At 39.0% G+C, this 6,806-nt stretch overlaps 1 long non-coding RNA gene across 1 annotated transcript; it reads left to right on the top strand.

Annotated features, from left to right (window-relative positions):
* Positions 1–1,277: 1,277 nt before the first annotated feature.
* LOC134500035 (uncharacterized) lies at positions 1,278–5,707 on the top strand. The gene is made up of 2 exons (XR_010068198.1): positions 1,278–1,337; positions 4,048–5,707. It is a non-coding gene; the product is annotated as an uncharacterized LOC134500035 (long non-coding RNA).
* Positions 5,708–6,806: the final 1,099 nt, after the last annotated feature.

Raw genomic sequence — 6,806 nt, 5'->3', positions numbered from 1 at the left:
GTGGCTCTTAATCATCTTAAAGTGTATGAAAATAATCTGAATTGTTAATTGGAAGAGCCAGCAGCAGAGGTGGTGCATTTCTGGTGTCTAAGGAGCTGATGAGAGGTGTTATTTCACTGATAGGGAGAGTCCTAGCTTTCTCAGTAAAATTAAATGGATTCTATATTGCAATTTCACAGTTATTTGGGGTCTTAATTAGCAGTTATGATTTGACAGACAATTTGAGTGCTTGTAATAGTTTGACTAAAATATGGGTTGGCTCATTTAATCCTGCATGTAAAAAGGATTCCTTTTACACCTTGCTTCAAATAGAGCTTCCAGTAAGTTTCCAAAGTTGCTCTGAATTATTGATTGAGGCAGTCTTTCTCAACTTTTTGACCCTGGAGGACCTTTGAAATATTTTTCAGCCTCGGGGAACCCCTGCACATTCAGGCTCAAATATAGGCCAGAAGTTACAAAAATATTAGATTCATTTCATGTGTAAGCCTGTATATATCATTAACAGTGTTCATAAACTAAAAATAAAGAATGAAACCTACCTCTTTAATGTGAAGTTGCCCAAATTTGAAATATTTTTTTAAATAAATTGTGATCTCCCAGGGAACCCCTAGTGACCTCTTGCAGAGCCCTAGGGTTCCACAGAACCCTGGTTGAGAAACCCTGGATTGAGGCATAAAAAATATGTTGCGCATTTCAACTCAACTCCTTAAACCTTCTTCACCAGAGAAATTGCTTTCTCTGAGTATCAGTGTTGTGAATCTGTATTGTAGAACATCTGTCCTGGAGCCATAGCTAATCCCTGAATCCTTGGCCATGTTAGTAATCACCCTCCTAGCTGCCATTCCTTGTTTATTTGGCCTCTCTTAGCGAACAAGGAAAAGGAATAGACACATCTATTTGCTTTTCCATTTTTCTGAATTGGGCCCAGAGGTTAAAAAGAAAGAGTCCTTAGGTCAAATTCAACTCCTGGTGATGCCTAGTGAGCAGGCATACCATGTAGCTCTTTTGATAGTAATGCAGAATTGCTTTCACTTGCCTTCTTCTGGGATGTTTTCTGACTTTGCAATCTTACCTACAACCCAGGGAGTTCCTGGTGTATTCCCTCCAAGCACCAACCAGTTCCAACCTTTCTTGCTTCTTTAGAGATCAGCTAAGGTCATCGTGGAGCAGAAGAAAATTACCAATGTCATGCTAGGAGGATGGAAATTCACTGAAGTGGTTTTGCTCGGTGGTCCACAAACTTATCAAGGAAGCTTATTACTCACTGCTAACTTCCCTGTTTGCTTGAAAGCAGGGAACTGAAGCAGGAGGAAGTCAGGACCTGGCATTATCACCAGGTAATGATTTTGTGTAAATTCAGGGAGGGGGTGGATCCCATTACACAGACGGATCACCATCATTTTGAAGAATGCTTGGTGTGTCTGGCAATCCCTCCTAGAATTCTGTAGCCATTTCACTACCTTTGTAGAATTATGAAGGTTTCAGTGAGGTGCAGCTTATATTCCATTTTAAAGATCTGAGCAGAATATTTCTTCAGCATTTTGTTTGTATTTTGTCTCTCAAATGAAAATCTTCTCTAAAAATTAGGGTGAATGTTGCATGATGTTGAACTGTATTTTAAAAATGTGGATGTTGAGGTTTTATGAAAAAAATGGCTCTAATGAGCCCAGAAATCAACCAAGAGAATTGTGTGTGTGTGGGGGGGGGTGGGGGGGTGGGGGAATAAGACTCCAGGTGTTAAAGAACAGATTCAAGAGATGAATTCTCTTTACGGTGTCCTTCTACTATGGAAAATGAGAAGATGGAGCACTATGTTTCTATATGGTCTAAATCTAATAACATTTTAAAAGGGCTGAACTTTCTATTTATTAATATTCCTCACTGAAACGTGCTATATTGTATGGATCTTCATTTTTCTTTTTTTCAGTTTATTATCATAATTGTTTTGGGTCTATTGTTACTGTTTTATTCTTTTCGTTTTTGTCTGTAATTTCATTTGTACAATAATACAAAATTATAAAACTAAAAAATTGAAATTTTACACTTGCATACACCCACCCACCCACCAATGCAATTTCCTTTAAAAAGAGAGTCACTCAGCAAAGTTTGGTCTAGCGGTTAAGGTGCTGGGCTAGAAACTAGGAGTCTGTGAGTTCTAGTCCCACCTGAGGCATGAAAGCCAGCTGGGTGACCTTGGGCCAGTCACACTCTCTCAGCCCAGCTCACCTCGCAGGGTTGTTCTTGTGGGGAAAGTAGAAGGAAGGAGTATGGTATGTTCGCCGCCTTGAGTTATAAAATAAATAAATAATAAAGGCAGGATAGAAAATAAACAAATAAATACATGTAAATTACAGGGGAAAAGATCTTGAGTAAGCTTTAATACAATCAGAAGCTGGAAAATGCTTTTCAAATTGGTATGTGGAACTGAGATTGAAAATTTGTACATATATTGCCTATGATTCCCTTCTGATTCCCCCCATTAACTTCCTGGGAAAAGGTTTTTTTTCCTTCAAAAAACCCTTAAGGCCATATTTTTACCTTCACATACTTTTTTGGTTAAAGATGTTAGAAAATACTGTGGGTAATTTCCAGTGTAGTTTGCACCCAGCACACTCCTAGTCAATCTGAATTTCCAGATCAGAGCAAGCACACACACCACTCAGATCAGCTAGCAAAAATGTAACTTGATGTTTATTTATTAAACAACAGCAAACATCAAGACATTTATCTGGCAAATAGAATAAGGCAGTGAAAAGACAAGGAGAAAGACATGACTAACAGGCAAGAATTTACATTATCCACGTATCTATCTGTATCTATCAGAAGGCACAGGACTTTCCAGAGCCACTGGAAACAGTGCTGAAGGCAAGTAGCATGGCCAGTCCCAAAAGGGGTGGCCTATGGTTGTTCCAGCTTGAATCCCTTTGTGTACATAATGACTGCAGCATAGAGATGGAAAGTAGGACACCAGGTGATCCCATCCCTCCTCCATTCTCCACCATGAAAGAAACAATTTGATGGATGGGGATGAGAGCTTTGTCTAATGGATCAGAAGTCTGAAGCAAAATAAAAGGCAGGGAGGCCCATCAGAAACTATTTGCATATTATCTTCATGTTAAAATATTTTTCAGCATTTGGTTCCAAGCCAAAGCATGCAACTTTTTGTTTTTTGAAGTGTAGCTGTTCTTGTTGTACATAGAAATTAGCCACAATCTGATTGTGTCCATTCTAATTAAGTTTAATTTGTGTTCGGTTCCATAGGAAATTGGTTAGTATTATGGAGAGTCATTCTGTAGATATTGATCCAGTTGCAGAAATAAGGCTGCAGAGGAAAATAAATTCTTATTTCCAAGACTGCAAGCTGCAGTCAGCACTCCTAACTGGGGCTACATGTGAATGAAATAGGTTTGTGTTAAAGCAAATGTGTTTACAAACAGAGGGTAACCTTGTGTTCAGAATGATTTTGTTGCATTCTATACATAAAAGGTGTGGGATTGCATTTCATTTTAGGGGAAGCAGTATGTTACTTGCATGTGAGTGTGTGCATGGGTGGATGAAAGAGAGAGAATTCTATAAATGTGAACTCAGAGAAAAACCTCACATTAGTTAAAATTAACATCTATGACCTGAAGTTCTGGCACAGTGACAAAAAAGTTATTTATATTTCTTTGGAATGCAGATCTAAGATGATTCTCTCTGAATAGTGGTTGCAATAGTCTCTTTGTATAGCACTTTGGGGGCATCGGCAGCCATTTGCACTTACATATGCACACACATATCCCCAGAATGCTGTTCATTTCACACCCCTTAAGCAAAAACACTACATAAAGTCATTGGTTGCCTACAGGCTCAAGAAGACAGGTGGGGGGTGAGGAGGAGCTAGTGTGGAATATGTATTAATATTTAATCCAATCAATTTGGATGAACTTGATGCTGCAATTAACTAGCAGTGCCCATCTGTTGTGCAGAGTACAACAACAACTTATTAAATAAGTGGGAGAGGGGAAAGGAGCTGCCAATTACCTTTCAATTTATTCCTTAATAAAGCGCATACAGTCTCTACAAAGAGAGATCCAGATGGTGAAGGAAACTCTCCAGGCCATGCTGGTGCAGCTTCAGCCCACTAAGGAGTCAGGAGAAGATGTTGCTGAAAATTTCCTTGGTGACAGCTGGTGTTTGGGAAAGCAGAGCTTAAAGGAGTAACAAGCAGGAAGACAGAAGGGGGATCTTTAATTCACGGGCTTCCTTTCAAGAATGGAATACTGTCTTAGCGGACCTTAAGGATCTCTGCAAAAGTATTAACAGTCAAATACGGAGCAGGGGAGGTGGGGAATAGAAGCTGGAGGTCTTCCCTGTGAAATAGTGTGGCTTGCACAATTCAACAGCCCAAATCGAGAAACAGTTTCTCAACAGCATTCCATCCATCCATTCCTAAAAGTGGCAATTCCAAACAATGCCTTACAGAGAGATTTTGATAACAACAACATGTTTACAACCCTTTGGCTCTTCCCGCACCTTCCAATGCAGCCTGGAAATCCATACATCCAGAAGTCACAGGACCATGAAGTTTTAAAAACAAAAACCCAAGTATGTCACAGGCACTGGTATAATTCTATCTCTGATCCTATGACAGTGACATCTGGATAAGATCGCTGGGAGACCAGCTTTTTTTTAAGGGACAGGGATGTGCTTTGGGGCGGTGGGCATTTAGAAAGTGAGACTACTGCAGCTATGAAAAAGTGCAGAGACAATGAATGCATGAAATCAAATAAATGTCCAGACAGTTTATACCCTGCGAAAGAGCATCCGTGAGAAACAGTTTGTGTTAGCTTCACATCCAATAAGTGTTGGTGACACCTGCATAGTTACTTATCCAGATGCCACTCGGGACCACTGCAGTTTGAAAGGGAGGATGCTCAGTAATAGTCTTTCCAAAGCACTATTACATTGTTTTCGGGAATGCAGAGAAAACAACTTTCTAGGAACAGAGGCACAGGGAAGCAGAATATCAGTGTTTTCCCCACAAATAAGCAATATTGTTAAAAAGCACTTCAGGTTGGGGTAAAATGTATTCTGTTGCATCTTCTTCTCCAAAATACGTTTAAGAGAAAAAGAGACCAAAAAACCAAACCAAACCCCAAACAGCCACTAACTTGAAGCTAAAACTAAGAACCAAATGTTGTTAAATGAAATGAGGACTGCACATACCCACTGGCATTCTGTGTAGCAGTGATGATTAATATCAAAGGATCACATAATTGCTTTTCAATTATTTTCATTTAGTCTTGGAAATTGAGTCTTGGAAATGCTTGTTAATTCTAGAGGCAAAATTATTTAAAGAATTAACAAATGATTTTAAAAACTTGAAATTCTTGATGATGATGATTAGTCTGATTAAAATATACATAAATGTTTCAATGCTTTTTTAATATAAATTTAATATATAAATATATTCATTAGTGATACTTTATTCAGGATTTTTACAAACTGTTTTTAAAAGCTTATAGTATATAGCTTATTGTATGTTAAACTTCCAGGGTTTTTAACCACATCTATCAAATTGAGTTTTATTTATATGCAATTTGTTTGATGTCTTTTGGAATGAAAAAACAAGACAGAGCTTCTGATTCATACCAGCAGTGAACACAGGAAGTGTCTGTATTTTCTTCTGTGTAACAAAGTAATATGTTGTAGCTGTGTATATTTTCTCCTTTCTTGTTGCATTGTATATTTGTGTATTTGTGTATACTGTATGTGCCCACTGGGGAGCATAGAGTGAACTTTGGCTCAGGTGACTGGGAAGAGGAAGGAACGGAGCTGATGCTGTCCAGGTGCCTCTCCTAGAGAGGTGTTTATTTCCTGGGCTGTTTTTTTCTGGAATGCTTTTCTCCACAGGCCCAAGTTGGATCCAGCCCATTTTCAAGTTCAGTCTTTCTTTTAACAGCTTCTCCCATCAAACTAAATTTCATCCCATTTTGTTCAGTTTTGAGAGAGTGATTTTGCTGACAGGCAGAATTCTGAGCCCCTTTATATAATTTCTCTCCAACATTCAGTTGGGTTGGAAGGAATAAAAGATATCAAAACTATTCAATAATAGGACTGATGAGCAAGTAATGACCAAAATGCATCTAGTTTTTAGAAGCAGACCTTGCTTCCTGCAGGATACTCTAATCACTATATAGGGTTATGTATTTAAAGGCAGATCAGAAATTTCAGCTGACTCAGACAAAATTGTCTTCCTTTGTATGAATGTCATGGGGCTTACAAGAACTCAAAGGAATGGCTATTGACAGATGATCCTGGGAAATGATGTGTATCATATCCAGGGCTGCAACTAGGGTCTGTATCACCCAGGGCAAACATGAATTCCACTCCCATTTTGGCACCCCCCTGGCACTCATTTTGGCGCCCCCCCAACACGGCACCTGGGGCACATGCCCCGGTTGCCCCCCCCAGTTGAGGCCCTGATCATATCACAGTTGGAAGCAACTGAATGATTGCACAAGAAAAAGGCATTTGGGGATGAGTGAGATCATGCTACTTCTGCATTGGATTGATTATACATTGGATTGATTATAATTGTAATAACTGATTTTTGTTTTTAATCTTATTAATACTGTAAACTGCTCAGAGTCTCTGGAAATGGAGTGGCATCTAAATTCTGATTGATTATGAGCCATCAAGTTGGTGCCAACTCTTAGCAACCACATAGATTTTCTCCAGGAGGTCTTCCAACAGTGCACCAATTGCTGCTGTGATTGAGTCCATCCACCTTGCTGTCTCTTCTTCTCTTTACTTCCATCTTT

This window comes from Candoia aspera, chromosome 1 (genome assembly GCF_035149785.1).
Source record: "Candoia aspera isolate rCanAsp1 chromosome 1, rCanAsp1.hap2, whole genome shotgun sequence".
In the NCBI taxonomy this organism is placed as follows: domain Eukaryota; kingdom Metazoa; phylum Chordata; class Lepidosauria; order Squamata; family Boidae; genus Candoia; species Candoia aspera.
The sequence above is the reverse complement of the archived record's forward strand: the minus strand, read 5'-3'. Positions and strand labels throughout refer to the sequence as shown.